Raw genomic sequence first — 20,547 nt, 5'->3', positions numbered from 1 at the left:
TAGATTAAAAACTGGAAGGAAGGGGTGCGGTGGGGAGGGGGGAGAGAGAGAGAGAGAGAGAGAGAGAGAGAGAGAGAGAGAGAGAGAATGATGAGAATAGATGAAGTTAATGTAGAAGACGGAAGTAAAAAATGAAAATGGGAAAGTGAAAAGGAGAAGGTATAGTCCAAAGGATAATGGCACAAACAACATGGGAGCAGGGAAGAATTTTTACCTTCAGGAGGCATAACTGCCAGTACAGGGACAAAAAACAAAACATGACTGTACTCACACCTTTCAGAATCGTATATGCCTTCTTTGGAGCAAAAAGTGGGAACAACATTTTTCTTCACCTCTGCCTGCCTTACTCTTCAGACATGACAGATCCCACTGAACCTGAGTAGCAAGTGATCAAGTGATTCCCCCTACACACACACACACACACACACACACACACACACACATACACACATACGCAAACACACACACACCTGCCCCCTCCTTCACAATTCCCTGCCCTGAAGAAGGAAACTGGCCAGATCATCTGTTTCTAAGTGGATTTAGTAATTCATGTATACGATTGTCCTTTGTATAGTTAACTGCCTGCTTGGTATGCAATGACCTTTCCTTTAACCCCAGAGATGAGAGTTAAGAGTTTTGAAGTTTGGGGATAATGAGGGCCATTCAATATTGCCCAATGCATTGGTTAGTCAACTTGTATGTTTAACTAGTTATGTATCAACAATGGCATGGTTGATAGAATCCGTCGTATTGTAAACAATTGGAGAAAATTGCTATCCTGACCATTTTGTCCAACATCTCCAGAGGCATGTTGCCGTACTTTTACCATGAGTGTAGATAAGTCTGTCTCCCCACAAACTGCAAGTTGCATTTTCGAATCTTCATGCCAGTGGATATTACATCTACTTGACACTGCATATATTGATTATGTTAAAGCAATTTATCAAGCACAAAAAAATGCTAACATGAATACAATCATTTGCCTCATAATCACTGTGCCCATTTATAAAATTCTGTTTTTCTGTCAAACTTCTCTTTGATCAATTTTTGCATAAGTTGCACTTTAAATTTATTTCAGTTATATGTTTGTGTTGCGCCACTGCTTGAAGATAAGAACTGACAGTCCTAGTACAATAAATAAATAATAAATCTTAATTAAAATATATTTATACTGTAAGACGCTTAATTTGCGAGGAAGATACAGCCCATGAGTGGGCCTTTACATCTGTACACTGTACAAAGGATGTAGTGTCCAATCAGTTATAACAGCTCAGTAATATGAAGACTCCTGTGTGGAGTAGGTGGCCAGTACTGAGTCTGCTGTAGGTTGTTGACACACTGTAGCACACTCTACATCTACATCTACATTTATACTCCGCAAGCCACCCAACGGTGTGTGGCGGAGGGCACTATACGTGCCACTGTCATTACTTCCCTTTTCTGTTCCAGTCGCGTATGGTTCGCAGGAAGAACGACTGTCTGAAAGCCTCCGCGCGCACTCGAATCTCTCTAATTTTACATTCGTGATCTCCTCGGGAGGTATAAGTAGGGGGAAGCAATATATTCGATACCTCATCCAGAAATGCACCCTCTCGAAACCTGGCGAGCAAGCTACACCACGATGCAGAGCACCTCTCTTGCAGAGTCTGCCACTTGAGTTTGCTAAACGTCTCCGTAACGCTATCACGGTTACCAAATAACCCTGTGACGAAACGCGCCGCTCTTCTTTGGATCTTCTCTATCTCCTCCAGCAACCTAATCTGGTACGGATCCCACACTGATGAGCAATACTCAAGTATAGGTCGAACGAGTGTTTTGTAAGCCACCTCCTTTGTTGATGGACTACATTTTCTAAGGACTCTCCCAATGAATCTCAACGTGGTACCCGCCTTACCAACAATTAATTTTATATGATCATTCCACTTCAAATTTCTCCCCACACATACTCCCAGATATTTTACAGAAGTGACTGCTACCAGTGTTTGTTCCGCTATCATATAATCATACAATAAAGGATCCTTCTTTCTATGTATTCGCAATATATTACATTTGTCTATGTTAAGGGTCAGTTGCCACTCCCTGCACCAAGTGCCTATCCGCTGCAGATCTTCCTGCATTTCGCTACAATTTTCTAATGCTGCAACTTCTTTGTATACTACAGCATCATCCGCGAAAAGCCGCATGGAACTTCCGACACTATCTACTAGGTCATTTATATATATTGTGAAAAGCAATGGTCCCATAACACTCCCCTGTGGCACGCCAGAGGTTACTTTAACATCTGTAGACGTCTCTCCATTGATAACAACATGCTGTGTTCTGTTTGCTAAAAACTCTTCAATCCAGCCACACAGCTGGTCTGATATTCTGTAGGCTCTTACTTTGTTTATCAGGCGACAGTGCGGAACTGTATCGAACGCCTTCCGGAAGTCAAGGAAAATAGCATCTACCTGGGAGCCTGTATCTAATATTTTCTGGGTCTCATGAACAAATAAAGTAAGTTGGGTCTCACACGATCGCTGTTTCCGGAATCCATGTTGACTCCTACAGAGTAGATTCTGGGTTCCCAAAAACGACATGATACTCGAGCAAAAAACATGTTCCAGAATTCTACAACAGATCGACATCAGAGATATAGGTCTATAGTTTTGCGCATCTGCTCGACGACCCTTCTTGAAGACTGGGACTACCTGTCCTCTTTTCCAATCATTTGGAACCTTTCGTTCCTCTAGAGACTTGCGGTACACAGCTGTTAGAAGGGGGGCAAGCTCTTCCGTGTACTCTGTGTAGAATCGAACTGGTATCCCGTCAGGTCCAGTGGACTTTCCTCTGTTGAGTAATTCCAGTTGCTTTACTATTCCTTGGACACTTATTTCGATGTCAGCCATTTTTTCGTTTGTGCGAGGATTTAGAGAAGGAACTGCAGTGCGGTCTTCCTCTGTGAAACAGCTATGGAAAAAGGTGTTTAGTATTTTGGCTTTACGCGTGTCATCCTCTCTTTCAATGCCATCATCATCCCGGAGTGTCTGGATATGCTGTTTCAAGCCACTTACTGATTTAATGTAAGACCAGAACTTCCTAGGATTTTCTGTCAAGTCGGTACATAGAATGTTACTTCCGAATTCACTGAACGCTTCACGCATAGCCCTCCTTACGCTAACTTTGACATCGTTTAGCTTCTGTTTGTCTGAGAGGTTTTGGCTGCGTTTAAACTTGGAGTGAAGCTCTCTTTGCTTTCGCAGTAGTTTCCTAACTTTGTTGTTGAACCACGGTGGGTTTTTCCCGTCCCTCACAGTTTTACTTGGCACGTACCTGTCTAAAACGCATTTTACAATTGCCTTGAACTTTTTCCATAAACACTCAAGATTGTCAGTGTCGGAACAGAAATTTTTGTTTTGATCTGTTAGGTAGTCTGAAATCTGCCTTCTATTACTCTTGCTAAACAGATAAACCTTCCTCCCTTTTTTTATATTCTTATTAACTTCCACATTCAGGGATGCTGCAACGGCTTTATGATCACTGATTCCCTGTTCTGCACTTACACAGTCGAAAAGTTCGGGTCTGTTTGTTATCAGTAGGTCCCAAGATGTTATCTCCACGAGTTGGTTCTCTGTTTAATTGCCCGAGGTAATTTTTGGGTAGTGCGCTCAGTATAATGTCACTTGATGCTCTGTCCCTACCACCCATCCTAAACATCTGAGTGTCCCAGTCTATATCTGGTAAACTGAAATCTGCATCTAAGACTATAACATGCTGAGAAAATTTATGTGAAATGTATTCCAAATTTTCTCTCAGTTGTTCTGCCACTAATGCTGCTGAGTCGGGAGGTCGGTAAAAGTAGCCAATTATTAACCTAGCTCGGTTGTTGAGTGTAACGTCCACCCATAATAATTCACAGGAACTATCCACTTCTATTTCACTACAGGATAAACTACTACTAACAGCGACAAACACGCCACCACCGGTTGCATGCAATCTATCCTTTCTAAACACCGTCTGTGCCTTTGTAAAAATTTCGGCAGAATTTATCTCTGGCTTCAGCCAGCTTTCTGTACCTATAATGATTTCAGCTTCGGTGCTTTCTATCAGCGCTTGAAGTTCCGGTACTTTACCAATGCAGCTTCGACAGTTTGCAATTACAATACCGATTGCTGCTTGGTCCCCGCATGTCCTGACTTTGCCCCGCACTCTTTGAGGCTGTTGCTCTGCAGTAATCGGACTTGAAGCTAAACATAGACTGGCTGCTCAGCTCTGTGAATGGAAGTAACTACTTGCCAGCAACAGGAGTGCACTGATGCTTCCTTCAAGGCATGGCCATAGGGCACGTAATGGTTGGTTGCTCCAGCAGGACAACCGTGCTCCCAGTTGTGTCAATGTTGGTGCCAACAATGAGACTTGTGCTTTAATACGTCAATGACACAACATTCCTCTCCTCCAAACCTTTGCACCATCGTCATGTATGGCTGATTCCTGGACCAGCGCCATGGGGAAGGTATGAATGCACACATCTCAGATGGAACAGGGTCTGTATCTGTTGCTGATGCCAGACCTCGTCTGCATCCCAGTATAAACTGCTGCGAGTGGCAGAGAACACTGGCTGAAAAACCACCCAACAGGGCCCACGCCCACATCCAGGGATGCTGATGCTATGGATGGGACATCAACAACAGCTGCAGGATACCCTGGGGTATCATGTGGGATGCCCAGAGGCAGTGCCTCCATAGGCATCAGCTCAGACTGCGGGATCAGGGGGCCACTGGAGATGGCTGCTGCACGTCAATCTTCTTTGGTGTCAAGACGAGAGCTGCCACGACCGAACTGGGCAAAGAGGTAGAGGTGATGACTGCTGCCACAGAACTCTGTGGAATTCTGGGTCTGTGAATAAAAACTGTGTGGCAGAATCACAAATTCAAGACTGCGGCAGCTGGTTCTGATGCTGCCAGCACAGCCCTGTTGAACTCGGAATGGTGTGTAAATGATTTTCCTACAACTTCTATCATTACATCCTGTTCTCAGAGGCTACCCATGCCAAACACTCTGAAAGTGTCCTGGGCCCAAAACCTTGTAGGGCTGGACATACGGCTTCTGCAGTGGCTGCAAGAGATGGAGAAGAGTACGGTGACATTGACTGTGTAAGAGTTCTGCGAGCAACTGTCACAAGACAAAAAGTGATAGGAGAACAAAAATGTCATGCGGGCCTGGTCCTGTGTGTGGGATGAGCACAGCTTCTCCATTTGCATCTTTAAAGTGCATATAAACCATTTGGCTTCATCATTTGACTGTGGATGAAATGCAAGTGCATATAAACCATTTGGCTTCATCATTTGACTGTGGATGAAATGCACTATTGTGATATTCTGGATGCCATTAACGTGAAAAAATTGTCGAAAGTTGTCTGACATAATTTGAGGTCCATTGTCAGAAATGATGATCTCTGTAAATACTTCAGTACAAAAAATGGAGGTGAGGGCTGACAGTTGTGGTGGAATGCATTGGGACTTCAAAGAGAAACTTGATATAAACATCTACCACCATTCCAATAGGGTCCTAACAAATCCACAAGTAACCATTGCCATGGTCCTGTTGGGCATAGCCACTTGAGAAACCATTGTGGTGGAGCAGACTGGTGTTCCACACAGACAATGGGGAGGTCGATCATTCAATTTGGGCATACGTGACAGTCACATACAATGACAATGAGCTAGGTGCTTAGTGCATACCACTCTGCAATGAACGTGGTGCAACAGTTTCAACATTTCTTGCTGGAGGGATTGAGGCATCGCAACATCAGCATCATCATTCTCAGTATGAAAAAGGATATGCAGTGCACAGAAAGTGAGTGCTGATGTGCAGTCTATCAAGGGGTGGTGGATTTCTATTAAGCTGAAGTACCACCCATTGTAAACATATTGGAAAATCACTTGAAGAGCTGGGTCGGAAATGGATTTGTGTGCAATATGATGGTAGTCCACTGGAGACCCATGAAGATCCTTTGAATCAATCTGGAACCACCAGTCTTCAAATGAATCAAATGCAGAAACAGTACCAACTGGCAACTGTGGTAACTAGTCAGTACTTAAGTGGTGAGCCATTGGCTTGTGCAACAAGTTATGCTGGTAGTTCGACAACAACAGGGTCCTGTATTGCAATTTTTGTGCGGTATGTGGCGGGACAGACTTGGAGGGGCTGAACAAAGTTGTGATTGATCTGTGATCCATGAGGAGATAGAACATCATCTGTACAAATACTGGTGAAATTTTGTGACTCCATAAATAATGGTGAATGCCTCTTTTTTTCAGCTGGCTGTAATTACTCTGTGCCTTATTTAAAATTTTGGAAGTCAATGCAGTGAGCCTGACAGAGGAACTAGTCCTGTGGGAGAGCACCAATCCAGTCCCATAGGATGACGCATCAACTGTTAAGACAACTGACTTTTCTGGGTCAAAGTGGGCCAAAGAATGATCACTGAGGAGAACATCCTTAAGTCACGGAAATGCATCCTGACAGTGTTCGGCACATGAAGTGAACATCTTTCCAGCGAAGCTGGGTCTTTTGAGCAGCAATTTATGGTACATGAGGAATAAACTTGATGTGGTACATCAGTTTACTTGTTGCTGCCTGTAACTTGTTAATGTTACGAAGTACCGACAAATCCCTGTTCAATGACAAGTGTGATTGTGCTGGATGGATGCCCTGTGCATTACCCAGGTATTCAACTTTCATGTGGAAAAACAAGCATTTTGCTTTATTGCACTTTAGTCCCATGTCAGAAAGAACTTGGAACAAACACTCTTAAGTTGGCTAAATGTTCTGCTATTGTCTGACTAGACACAACTATATCATTTTAATAGTTCGCACATTAAGAAACTTTCACTGTTAAGTACTCCAAAAACCATTGGAAAACGGCGGGCAGTGTTCCACTGTTGAGAGGGAGACTCTGATACTAGTATAAACCCAAGTACATGTTAAGGACAAAGAACCATTTGGACTGCTCATTGAAGAGTAACTGTAAGTACATCTATTGCAAGTAAATATTTTGAGAAGAAGTGACGCTGTCCCAATCTGTCCATCAATTTTTTGGGCCGAGGCAGGGGAATAGAGGTCAACAGTGTATGCAGGTTCACAATGGATTTAACATCCTGTTATAATCGTAAACTGCCTGATGGCTTTTTAATAACTACTAGGGGAGATGCCCACTTATTTGCTGAAATTGGTTCAATAACACCACTGTCTTGCCACAATTTCAGTTCTTAAGTGACCTGATCATGAATGCGTTGGGTACATAGTTCCGCGTAGTCAGCACGTACACAACTTTCCCACTAGAGCGCGCCCCGCTAAGCACAACAGCGCAGGCGCAGCACTCATCTGTCTCCGCACTACGAGATGGTGCTGCCTTAGAGATGGACCAAATTCTGCTTCCGCCGATCCACATATTAATATGTCACGCAGCCAATGAGATTGCTGCTAACGTAGAACCTTTTCTCCTCGTGGATCACACTCGCGCAGTGATACATGAACGCGCGAGGTATTATAATGAGTGTACAGACCTCCGATTACTCAGTCTGCACTTGTCTGTACCAGTCTGCATTAGTCTGTACCAGTCTATAGCCAAGTTTCAGTCTGTGCCTAATAAGATTACCATATTCCTGTACATAGCCATGAAGAGAAATGTATAGAGACTTTGTCAAGTATCAGAGATATGTGAGAATAAGATTAACGTACCAAGACCAAAGGAACTTCAGATTGTCAATTGTAAATAGCATCCAGAATAAAGTTACATAGGGTTTATGCTTTTTATTATTTTAATAAATGTGTGTGAAAATTAATCAAGTTCTGTTTAAAGTTGGTCACCGTCAGTCTGCTACTGTAAGCGTGCAAGTGGCATTTCTATCGTGTGACCTAACGGCAGAAGATAAACACGCCACGATAAGACCACGAGACATATTGCTGACACTTGCCTACTTCGTTAGAGTGACAAGTCAAATAATCTGATGGTGTGTGTACCGAAGGTCTTAAGTACGCCTACCACAGAATGGCATAGGGACAGGTCATGCAAAATGAAAATGTGGCTGTGTGTCATCTTTTAAAGTCATGTGCACTTCAAAATCTGTAGTTTTCCCAGAGCTTCATGAAATAGATCACTATACTTTGCACACAAATCATTAACACAGTCTTGAGGCACAGCAGTATTTATTTGCAACACATTGTACTGAATGTCTAGGTCAAGCAAGTCAAATGAATCCAGACTAAAAATGTTAGGGCTGTCCCTAGAACACAAGACATGAAATAACAGTTTAAGTAACATTGCAAATTGTTGTTGGTAGGCTGCACAAGACCAGTGCTGGAATATTGTGACCATTGTATGCTGATAGAGTGGAATTAGACTGCTGCAGCTGTTGGCTGCCTAACAGTTTATAAGTGTTTCTGTGCAGCAGAGTTATGGAAGCCCCTGTATCTAATTGTAGTTTCAGATAATTCCGCACCACACACAAATGTATACAGGATGAGTCACCTAACATTACCGCTGGATATATTTCGTAAACCAAATCAAATACTGATGAACCGATTCCACAGACCGAACGTGAGGAGAGGGGCTAATGTAATTGTTTAATACAAACCATACAAAAATGCACGGAAGTATGTTTTTTAACACAAACCTACGTTTTTTTAAATGGAACCACGTTAGTTTTGTTAGCACATCTGAACATATAATCAAATACGTAATCAGTGCCGTTTGTTGCATTGTCAAATGTTAATTACATCCAGAGATATTGTAACCTAAAGTTGATGCTTGAAACCTCCGACGTTCAGTTGCGTGTTGTAACAAACACGGGCCACGGTCGGCGAGCAGCATCAGCAGGGACATGTTTACGATGACGACCGTGTTTACGAGTGTGGCTGTAGTGCAATGTTGTGGTTTGGTCTAGCTGTCGCAGTGTACGCATTTAGCGCTTGCTGCTATTGTTATTCTGCATTCGTCTCCGCATGCAGACCAACTGTAGTACACCTTGTTACCAGATGTCTGTGATAGTGTAGTGTTGTAGGAACTGTGACCATGGTATATTTGAACTCTGAAAAGGCAGAGATGATACTTATCTATGGCAAGTGTTGACTAAATGCAGCTGAAGCCTGTAGGGTGTATGCAGAACGGTACCCGGACAGAGAGCATCCAATGTGCCGCACATTGCAAAACTTCTACCGCCAACTGTATGCAACAGATATGGTCGTAGCACGCAAACGGGTCCGTAACAGGCCCATCACAGGACAAGCGGCTGCAGTTGGTGTGTTAGCTGCTGTTGCCATGAACCCACACATTAGTACACGGGACATTGCGAGAGCTGGTGGACTGTGTCAACGTAGTGTCATGCGCATACTGCATCGTCACCGCTTTCACCCATTTCATGTGTCACTACATCAGCAATTACATGGTGATGACTTTAATCATCGAGTGCAATTCTGTCAATGGGCATTAACAGAGAATGCGTTGCAGTTCTACCTGTTTACCGATGAAGCGGGTTTCACAAACCACGGGGCAGTGAGTCTACGGAACATGCATTACTGGTCCGTGGACAATCCTCGCTGGCTCAGAGAGGTAGAGCAACAGCGACCGTGGACTGTAAATGTATGGTGCTGAATCATTGGTGACCACCTCATTGGTCCTCACTTCATTGCAGGGGCCCAAACAGCTGCAACATACATCGCGTTTCTACAGAATGATCTGCCAACGTTGCTCGAAAATGTCCCACTGGAAACGCATCGACGTATGTGGTATCAGCATGATGGTGCACCTGCACATTCCACAATTAACACTAGGCTGACCCTTGACAGGATGTTCGACGGGCGTTTCATAGGATGTGGAGGACGCATAAATTGGCCAGCCCGTTCTCCTGATCTTACACCTCTGGACTTCTTTCTGTGGGGTATGTTAAAGGAGAATGTGTACCGTGATGTGCCTACAACCCCAGAGGATATGAAACAATGTATTGTGGCAGCCTGCGGTGACATTAAACCAGATGTACTGCGGCGTGTACAACATTCATTACGCCAGAGATTGCAGTTGTGTGCAGCAAATGATGGCCACCACATTGAACATCTATTGGCCTGACATATAGCGACACACTCTATTCCACTCCGTAATTGAAAACGGAATCCACGTGTGTACGTGTACCTCACCCCTCATGGTAATGTACATGTGCATCAGTGAAAAAGACCAATAAAAAGGTGTTAGCATGTGGACGTAATGTGCTGTTCCAGTCTCTTCTGTACCTAAGGTCCATCACCGTTACCTTTGGATCCCTACATAATTCGGTACTCTCTGATACACACGATCGAACAGTGGAGGAGTGGTACTCAAGTGTCAACTTTAGGTTACAATATCTCCGGATGTAATTAACATTTTACAATGCAACAAACGGCACTGATTACGTATTTGTTTATATGTTCAGATGTGCTAACAAAACTAACAGGGTTCGATTTAAAAAAATCATAGATTTGTGTTAAAAAACATACTTTCATGCATTTTTTTATGGTTTGTATTAACCAATTACTCAAACCCCTCTCCTCACGTTCGGTCTGTGGAATCAATTCGTCAGTATTTGATGTGGTTTACGAAATATATCCAGCGGTAATGTTAGGTGACTCACCCTGTATATACATAGTTTATTACTCGGGTGTTGGATCACTTGTGAACGTTTCTGTTTATTTGAAGGCTGAGCCTCTGATTGTGCCTCTTGTTCAGCTCAGCTGATACTACATTTACTTCTATTGAGGAACATTGTGAAGTAGAGTCTGACTGTTACTTGGCACAATAGTTTCGCAAACACACGGTTTCGATGTGGCTGCGCTTACCACAAGCAGAGCACTTCGCTCCTGCATGCACGCTATATATGGGCATGTGCTGTGTAGCACTGCAGGCACAAGTTCTTGTATTAGACTGCCAAGTGGCGTATGTACAGTGTGACTGACTGTTGTTAACACTTGACTTTGCATGCTGCTAGACTTCTGATTAGATAACAGTGTGTGTTGTGCCCTTTGAACTACAGAAATGTCTCGAGCCTGTAGATCTATCTCTACTATATCTACAGTGTTCTGAGTCTCATTGATAGAAAAAACAGTTTCTAAATCGGAATTTGGTGTCTTCAAAATAACAATCCTCATTCACACATCCGTTACATTTTAGGTAATTGCACCACTGAGCAAGAGCCAAAAAAAATTTTATCTGGCAGCTGCTACATGCACCTCAGTGTTTATGTACTCATCTAACTTCTGAAGTAATGACTCATAACCAACATCCTCCAGATGAGAGTACAGAGACAGTTTGAAGCACTACCAAAACACTTCAGCACCCACATTTGAAAGGAAATAAGCCTTGCGCCGTATTCCAGTTGTCATAGACAGAGAAATTCACTTTAAGTTGGGCGCAATATTTGGCCTAGTCCTCTTGCTGGCCATAAAATTCTCGGAATTTGGTTGTAGCTGTAGTTCATTGAGGTACAGCTTTTGTTGCAAGTACTTGGATGATTTGAATGACACTCTGCACCAGTTGTCGAATGCATGGCCCTTGCAACTGAGCCACATCTATCAGAAAAAGTTCTTGTGCTGGCACAGACATGATAATTCACTAAAGCAAACACACAATAAATGAAAAATGTCACTTTTGATGGTGGAAGAACACAACACTGTAAGGTCACTTTTCTTGTTGACAATGTTTTGTCATTGCTCAGAGGTAGAAATGCACAGTCCTAAAATAGTAAATAATGGTGATACAATCTTAACCAAAACATATTTATTCTGCAAGAGACTGAACTTGCAACGAGGGTGGAGCCCGATATTGGGTCTTCACATCAGTACGCTGTACAAAGTACACAGTGTCCAGGTCACTGATAACTGTTGAGTAATAAATAAAGTCCTTCTGCAAGGAGTAGGTAGCCGGCACTGTGTTCACTGCAGCTTGTTGACACCATACCATGCTCAATATGCTACATAGTAATCAGACTTGAGGCCCGATACAGACTGGCTGTTCAGCTCTGCAGATGGAAGTAAATATTCTTTTGCAGCAGTAACTTCTTTGAAGGTGTGACCATAGACCGCATATTGGTTGGTTGCTCTGGCAGGCAGTGAATTTCCTACTAGTGGTGTCAGTGATGGTGCCAACTGTGAGACTTAAGCTTTGATATGTCGATGACGACACAGTTTTCCTGATGAAGTAAACTGAACTTTTATTTATCCCATATTTGACTTCCAGTTAAATGAAGCATTTCTTCCTTAGTTCTTCATCATTTTCCCCAATACAATCCTCATTGTTTTTGCATTGGGAATGATAGGAGATCTTGCATCCATCTGCACATTGGCACACCTTGCCTATTGAAATTTGGTTAGCTACTTAGCAGCTGGGTTCCTGACAGGAAGATACTTTGCATTGAACACCTCTACTGTATACCACTGTCAGACAAAAAAAAAAATAATTTCCGTGTAGACTTTGCTTCCTTGTCCAGGGTTCAGAATGGAGCTACATACTCTGGTTGTAAGTTACTCAACAACTCTCACCAAACATAAAACAGGGAATTGGGAGTTCCTACCAATTCAAAAGAAAATGAAAAAGATACCTCATTAGCAACGCATTCACAAAAATCTGATCATTTAGATTCATGGATTCAAAAGTTATGTTAGCTACATGGCAAATAGCAGCTTTTGTTATAGAGCTGCATGACAAGTAATAATATTCAATAAGTGGGGGTGTTTATATATGTAAAGATATTTACCTGGAAAATACCATTGTAATCAAGTAAATACTGGGTGTCTCTGAATGAGTATCAAGGTTTTAAAGCTTTGTAGCATTTACTACATTCAGCTTACACTTAAAAGTAATACATCTAATGAATGAATAAGTTAGACAGTTTTTCTTACAAGTGTTCAACACGAGTACCATTCGTCATACATTGAGTTGATAGGTGAGTTCTTACCAAAGCTCGACCAGTGAGTCTAGAGTAATTGTTGCAACAACTGCTTCAATCCTGTTTCTTAAGTCGGGTAGCAGAAGAATGTATAAAAACTGCATGGTGTCAGATTGGGTCAACATGGAGGCCAAGCTCTGTCATGCGGCCTCTTATGGCCAATCAAGCAGTCAAGTACAACATAGTTAACCAATCGCATACTGAATTACACCAGTGAGGTTCTGTGCCATCCTGCTACTAAATAAAGTTCTGTGGTTCAGCTTCTTTGAATTGAGAAAAGAGCCATAGTTCAAGCACATCAAGATAAGGAACAACAGTTATAGTTGCTTCACCAAAGAAAAAAGGCCCATAAACTTTTCACTGGGATATGGCACCAAAAAAAGTTCAGTTTAGGGAAGTCTCATTGCAATTGTACCATGTCGTGGGGATTTACTGAACTGCAGATGTGCACATAGTGTGTGTTCGCATTATTTCCACATAGGTTAAATGTCAATTTGTCATTCAATGCAATGTGATTTAGAAAATCTTCATTGTCATGCAGCAATTTTTTTGCAAAGTTAGACATAAACCATAGTCTGGAGACTGTAGAGCTTTTAATAACTGCAAACCATAAGGACATAGTTGTAAGTGTCTCCTTAAAAGGCTCCACACAGACATAAATGAGATTGCTAATTTGTGACTTGTCTGCCAAACTGATTTCTTGTGTCTGCTCATGAAAGACTCTCTCATTTGTTCAGCATGTTATTCCGTCACTCTTGGTCATCCCGCAGTGAAGACAGCTGGTACCTTCAAAGTGATAATATTTGGAACTTAATATGAATAGCACATTGCACTGTAACAACAGATTCAGGCCATGCAAAATGTAAAACACAGAAAGCCTTCTGTTTACTAATTGCCATCTTTGCTGCTAACGTTTTCTAATGAAAGAGACAGGAATCAATGCATATGCATACATATACAAACGGAAATGTCTGAGTTGCTATTTCATTCAGTGTATTACTTATGATTGTACGTTGAATGCAATAAATCTACAAAATCTGAAAACCATAATATTAATTTTGAGAAACCCAGTATTAAGGTCCTGATAGAAGGTAAACAGCGGATATGTAGTTGCAGGAATAATAAATCCAGCAATAGACTGTAGTGTGGTATGCATTACCATTGGTACATAAGTTTGTATCTGAAGTTCTCTCAGTGTTGAGTCTTCCTATGTCGATTACGAATGTGTATTCCTATACTTAGATATAAAAAGTAATTCTGCGTACTTCAGTGGTGTGCACATTATTTTATATGGTGTGCAAGTATATCCTTAATGCACATGTCAGTTGCCATCAATGACAAGGCTAAAGAAATTCTCCATGAAATCTGCAAACACAGAAAGAGAACTCAGTGCAGTGCAAAGAACTAAACACGAAAACCGTGCAAACCTCTACTGGTATAACAAATGCAGACAACAGTGCTGACTACACTCCACCATGCTTTTGGGATTTCCATGCCATGGGCCATGCCATGCCATGGGATCTTGTTAACCTAGATGTTGACAGTGCTGGTGAATTCTTCCTCATTGTGACCACACTCAAGAGCAATAAACTGGCAGCCCTATGGCTTGAGTGGTTCTTCCGCATTGTTTCCAGTTACAGGCCCCCTGTTATGAAAAATATTTTTGTTCACAAAAAAATTACCAATGATCTTTAACAATTTACGCTAGTGATCAGAAATTTGCACCAGCAAGAGATAGTGTTCATTAATAGTGTGCTTTAGGGTGTTCTGCTGAGTTGTTCCCATTTTCTGCACAATTTTTCAGCAACTGGCCTAGCCTTCTTCTTCACGTGCTGGAAGTTTTGTTGTTATGTGTACTCACTGCCTGGACTTGAACTACACTATGAACTGATCCCACGCCGCTATTTATAGTCAAGTTTGGTCCCTGTTGCTCACTACACTCTGTGATGCTCTTTTGTTTCTCAGAGCTCATACTGATATTCCGTGAAACACAAATTCTCCCAGTGTTTTGCAACTCTAATGGATGTGAGGGGCAGCGAGATTTTAATAAATTGAGTGTGAACCCCAAGCATTGTTTAGACGGAAGCCTCCATCCCTGTTTACTACTTTATTTGAATCTCTCAAATAATGGAAACTCCAGGTAGAAATATCAGCAATGTAAAAAGAGACAGGTTGCTACTTACCTTAAAGAAGACATGTCAAGTTGCAGACAGGTACAACTAAAAGACACTTACAAGCTTTCAGCCGCAGCCTTCATTATTAAAAGAGACACACACACCCTTCACACATGCATGCGCCCCTTCCCCCCCCCCCTCCCCCCCTCACCCTTCACACACGCATGTGCCCCCCCCCCCCCCCCCCCCCCACACACACACACACCCACCCACCTCACGCACACATGACTGCCAACTCCAGTATTTTCATCTGGAATGTAACTATCACGTGGGATGCAAGCAGCAATTTGGAGGGGCCAGGCAAGGGGAAGGAATAGTTGTGTATGGGTGGGAAGAAGGGCAAACACTGTCCGGCTGAGTGTGGAGGGACTAGACTGTCAACAGGTGCAGCATTAGGAGGTAGTGGGGCAGGGGAGGTGGGGCATAAAGGAGTAAAAAGGAGAGGAATGGAGAAAGACAGGCAGATGTGTTGGCAAAGGGCTGCAGATAGACAGGATGGGAGGTGAGATAACAGGACAGAAGGGTGGAAACTGTAGGGTGGAGGTTGTGGGTACAGTATGTTATGGTAGAGTTTAAATGTTCCAGGAACTCTTGAAGATTTTCTGCTCCACATGGTCACCCCACAAACTTGAGGTCCACTTACCAATAGAAACATGTTTGTTTCAACTTGGCAGATTCTAGTGCATTTTCTTGAAAGAGTTTCATGTATAGAAGAGGTGACCAAGAACTCCACTCATGAGCCAAACCCTGGTTCACGTGCAATAATGCTCACTGCACATCCCCCCCCCCCCCCATCCCCGGCCACACAACACTATGTGAACGGGAAGAGGGGGAAACTGTGAACATGCCATATTTAGATGGCAATTTAGTCACACTACATATGGCTTGGTTTCATATTTCACATGTATCAACAACATAGATCACAAACAAAATAAATTTTCAACAAAAACAATCAATTAGTGATAAAATTATTTAATTGGATAGATAAAAAATCTACTCACCAAGTGACAGCAGAACACAAACATAGAAGACTGTTGTGATTGGCAAGCTTTCAGAACCGGTGGCTCCTTCTTCAGGCAGAAGGGTTGCAGGGGAAGGAAGAAGGGTAAAAGTAACAGTCTGCAGAGGTCTAGGAAACGGGATAGATTTTTGGAAAGTCACCCAGAACTGCGGGTCATGGGAGACTTATCATACGAAATGAGAAGGAAAGACTGATTGTTGGGGCCTGCATAAGATGAGATTTGAAAACCTGAGAGCTTAAAAGTGGAAGACAGGGTAATATGCAAGACAGAGATTACTATTAAAACATGTATGAGTTAATAAGCTTGAGGAGCTAAGTGCACTGTATGTAACAGAGATGGGAGGGAGCGGTGAAAAATAAACACGAAAGACAATGAAAGATGTAGAAATCTAAAATGGAGAGAAGCAAAGAGTAGTAACAATGAAGAAAACCTGAGACAGAAGAAATTAACATATATTAAGGCCAGGTGGGTGGCGAGAACTGAGGACATGTTGTTCTGCTAGTTCGCACCTGTGGAGTTCTGAGAAATTTGTGTCCGGGGGAAGAATCCAGATGGAACGTGTGGTTGAAACAGGTGCTAAAGTCACGAATGTCATGTTGTAGAGCATGTTCTGCAACAGCATACTGTGAGTTGCCAGTATACACCCTCTGCCTAAGCCCATTCACCAGAACTGATAATTTGGTGGTAGTCATGCCAATGTAAAAGACCAAATAGTGTTTACATAACAGCTGGCATATGATTTGTCATTTCACAGATGGCTCTCCCTTTGATGGTATATGTTTTGCCAGTTACAGGGCTATTATAGGTGGTGGTAGGAGGGCGCATAGGGCAAGTCTTGAAGTGGGGACAGTCACAGGGGCAGGAGCCTTAGGGTAGGGAGATGGGTGCAAAAGGAGCATAGGGCTTGACAAGAATATTGCAGAGATTGGGAGGGTGACGGAAAGCTGTTCCAGGTGTGATGGGCAAAATTTCAGACAGAATGGATCTCAGTTCAGGGTAAATGAGATCCATTCTGTTTGAAATTTTGCCATTTACGTTAATTTCTTCTGTCTCAGCTTTTCTTCACTGTTGACTACTCTTTGCTTCACTCCGTTTTATTTTCCTACATCTTTCATTGTCTTTTGACTCTATTTTTCACTGCACCCTCTCACCTTTGTTATGTACAATGCACTTGGCTTCTCCTGCTTATTAACCCATACACGATGTTTTAGTAGTAATCTCTGTCTTTCATATTACCCTTTCTTCCACCTTGAAGCTCTCAGGTTTTCAAATCTCATCCGATGCAGTCCCCCAATAATCAATCTTTCCTTCCCATCCTGTACGGTAAGTCTCCTCTGACCCACAGTTCTGGGCGACTTTCCCAAAATCTACCCCTTTTCCTAGACCTCTCCAGCCCTTTTCCTTCGCCTTTCTTCGTTCCCCTTCAACCTTTCTGCCTGAAGAAGGAGCCACTGGCTCCGAAAACTTGCCAATCACAACAGTCTTCTATGTGTGTGTTCTGCCGCCACTTGGTGAGTGAATTTTTTATCTATCCAATTAAATAAAACAAATTTTCAGTATTATTTAATTATTTTTGGTGTGCTGAAGAAATAATATAATTTTTATCTGGTACTAATTTTTGGCATACGGGCAGATGCAAACAGTTTCACAGATTTTTGACTCATGTTGCCACATAAGCATGACTTATTTGCTTTCATAATCAAAAAATGGTCTTCAGCACACATATGTTGATTGAATTGTTTCAGCACTTTTGCAACGTCATTATGGAGGTGTGGAAACTCTCCCTGAGGAAAACAGTGTAGGGTCATTCCATGTCAAATGGACCAGAAAAATGCAAAGTGCAACCCACTAGCTTGGATTTTCATGAAATTTGGTACACATGGTTTGTTCAGATATATGATGACTAGTTTAAAATTTCAGACCTCTATCTGAAGCCAATAAAGAGGTAGAAAAGCCCGATTTTTCAGCCTAAAATACTAAAACAATTCATGCGCAGCTGTTGCAAATTCAGTTAGTAGTTTTAAATTTATTAAATTTCTACTAAAATTGAAGTAGAAAAGATCTGAAAATTTCTGCACTTGTGTAAAATTTTCTGCAGAATACAAATATTGTATCAGATTTGTTGTAATCACATTATGAAGGGTCATTTGAGCCTTTAAAAGAGAAATACAACTTTTTTAAATACGTCCATAACTTAAATTACATATTACTGTGTGCAGACTGTAGTTACAGTGTCCCAATATTCTAGTTGATATCATTGGAAAGAGATGAAAATTTCCTTTGATACAGACATAAATTACCTTCGGAGAAATGACAGCTACGTTAGTAGTAATAAAAAACAATATTGGGGCTTATTAACAAATTATTCCTCTTTTTACACACAGAAACAAAAATTTATTCAACTGATTATCCAAGAATACAGTTTAGACTACAAAGTGTTCTAAAAAATAAATTGGCTACAAATTACTCCATGTTTCATGTATCAGTTTTTGATACTGTGTGCCTGCCATTGTTGTTGGTTGTTCTATAGTACTTAATATTTTGAAATGGGATCCAACAAATATCAACCCTATCTGGCCAGTAAAAAGATACTGTTGGACCTGCTGGATGCATAAATCTAGTTCTGGCATCACTCTGATCTAAATTTATAATTTCAATAAGACTATACCAATATTTTTATGAGTCATCAGTCTTCTGACTGGTTTGATGCATCGCAGCCCACCATGAATTCCTCTCCTGTGCCAACCTCTTCATCTCAGAGTAGCACTTACAATCTATGTCCTCAATTATTTGCTGGATGTATTCCAATCTCCATCTTACTCTACAGTTTTTGCCCTCTGCAGCTCCCTGTAGTACTACGGAAGTCATTCCCTGATCTCTTAACAGATGTCCTATCATCCTGTCCCTCCTTCTTGTCTGTGTTTACCACATATTCCTTTCTGTGCAGAACCTCCTCATTCCTTACCTTATCAGTGCACTGAATTTTCAGCATTTGTCTGTAACATAACATCTCAATAGCTTTGATTCCTTCTGTTTTGGTTTTCCCACAGTCCATGTTTTTCTACCATGCAACGCTGCACTCCAGACGTACATTCTCAGAAATTTCTTCATCAAATTAAGGCCCATGTTTGATACTAGTAGACTTAATTTGAGGAAGTAATCTCTGAGAATGAATTCCTGGAGTGCAGTATTGCATGGTAGTGAAACATGGACAGTGGGGAAAACTCTAACAGAAGAGAAACGAAGCGTTTGAGATGCATAAGGCGAATGTTGAAAATTAGGTGGACTGATAAGATAAGGAAGGGAGGTTCTGTGGAGGATTGGAGAGGAAAAGAATATGTGGACAACACTGATATGGAGAAGGGACAGGATGATAGGACATCTGTTAAGACATTGGGGAATGACTTCCATGGTTCTAGGGGGAACTGTAGAGAACAAAAACTGCAGAGGAAGACAGGGATTGGGGCACATTCACCAAATAATTGAGGATGTAGGTTGCAAGTGCTACTCTGGGATGAAGAGGTTGGCACAGGAGAGGAATTCGTGGCGGGCCGTATCAAACAAGTTGGAAGACTGATGACTCGGGAGGGAGGGGGGGGGGGGGGGACTTCTCTTGGCCAGAAATGTCCTTTTTGCCAGTGCTAGTCCGCTTTTGATGTCCTCCTTGCTCCATACATCATGGGTTATTTTGCTGCGTAGGTAGTAGAATTCCTTAACTTCATCTACTTAGTCACCATTAATCCTGATGTTAAATTTCCCACTGTTCTCATTGCTACTACTTCTCATTACTTTCGTCTTTCTTCAATTTACTCTCAGTCCATATTCTGTACTCATTAGACTGTTCATTCCTTTCAGCAGATCCTGTGATTCTTCTTCACTTTCACTCAGGATAGCAATATCATCAGTGAATCGTATCATTGATATCCTTACAGCTTGAATTTTAACCCCACTTCTGAATCTTTCTTTTATTTCCATCATTGCCTGTTTGATATGCAGATTGAACAGTATGGGTGAAAGATTACATCTCTGTCTTACACTCTTTTTAATCTGAGCGTCTCATTCTTGGTCGTCCACTCTTATTATTCCCTCTTGGCTCTTGTACATATCGTATATTACCCGTCTCTCCCTATAGCTTACTGCTGTTTTTCTCAGAATTTCAAACATCTTGCACCATTTTACCTTGTCGAATGCTTTTTACATTAACAGATCCTATGAATGTGTCTTGATTTTTCTTTAGTCTTGCTTCCATTATTAACCACAATGTCAGAATTGCTTCTCTGGTGCCTTTACCTTTCCTAAAGCAAAGCTGATCACCATGTAGCACATCCTCAATTTTCCTCTTCATTGTTGTGTATATTATCTTTGTCAGCTAGTTGGAGCATGAGCTGTTAAGCGGAT

General features: G+C 41.9%; 1 protein-coding gene across 2 annotated transcripts in view; it reads left to right on the top strand.

Moving 5' to 3' along the window:
- The window catches only part of LOC124612498 (protein bric-a-brac 2-like), a 131,729-nt gene that overhangs the window by 79,720 nt on the left and 31,462 nt on the right, over positions 1-20,547 (top strand). The window lies entirely within an intron of this gene.

The sequence above is a fragment of the Schistocerca americana genome, chromosome 4, assembly GCF_021461395.2.
Source record: "Schistocerca americana isolate TAMUIC-IGC-003095 chromosome 4, iqSchAmer2.1, whole genome shotgun sequence".
NCBI classification, from domain to species: Eukaryota; Metazoa; Arthropoda; class Insecta; order Orthoptera; family Acrididae; genus Schistocerca; species Schistocerca americana.
This window is presented reverse-complemented; position numbering and strand designations above follow the sequence as displayed.